The following is a 1,000-nucleotide window of genomic DNA, read 5'->3' as shown; positions in this document are numbered from 1 at the left end:
ATGAAAGCAGGTCATTTTGATTTTTGTCTTATCTCATGTCTAAAGACAAGGTTCACTTGAGTTTGGTGTTAGACACCCGGGAGTCAAGTCTCTGTAACTTAACAGCACAAGGCTTAATTAACAATATGTGATATAACTCTGATTTGATTTTCAGAACATTTATCAAAGATGTTAAAAGGCTTAAACATTTGATTAAAACAGAATCACAAGTTATTGTAAAATAATAGCAATTTTCTTAGCCAAGAGTGATAATCAAAAGACTTTAAAGGTGATACAGAAATTTATATGGATGTAAAAACCTTTCCTTTGTGAGGCTAAGTTTTTCCCAAGTAATCAAAACCTAATAAGGAAGGACAGTATAGGAATTATCTTGATAAAATATGACATTTTTGTTTCTTAGGCCAGTTACCAAAAGATAAAAAAAAAAACTTCTACGGTGCAATTATTAGTTCTTACCGGAAGCCAATTTACACAACTTGGAAGTTAAACCTTCCTATCACAAGTGTTTATCTCATTTCTATTTACCTGATTTATTTATTTTAGCAGTTTACTTAAAATATAGTTCCCATTCCAAGTTATTTTCCTGTTAACTATTTTATAAAAACCTATGAATATTTCACATATAGCCAATATGATTAATAGTGCCTTCAACAAAATCATTCAAAGTCTAAACAAATTTATATCTAAACATATCTTCATGAACAAAATTGGGGAAAAGAGAAGGAAAAGAATTTCACAACAGAGACCAGAAAACAATCACAAAATATATTAATAGTTTTAATTATTACTTTTAAATTAAAAAGAAAAACTACCAAGAAAACAAATGTAAACATTATAGTAAGACTTACCATTCTGAGCAATGTAACACCTTTTCTAAGTTCTATAAATATAGCAAAAGTTTTAGAACACATCCAACTTAAAGACATTTAAATATTTAAATCTTTTTAAAGTACTAACATCCCAAAATAAAATTTATTGACATTGTCATGTTGACAGTCTG

Source organism: Propithecus coquereli, unplaced genomic scaffold, assembly GCF_000956105.1.
Source record: "Propithecus coquereli isolate 6110/MARCELLA unplaced genomic scaffold, Pcoq_1.0 Scaffold40, whole genome shotgun sequence".
NCBI classification, from domain to species: Eukaryota; Metazoa; Chordata; class Mammalia; order Primates; family Indriidae; genus Propithecus; species Propithecus coquereli.
This window is presented reverse-complemented; position numbering follows the sequence as displayed.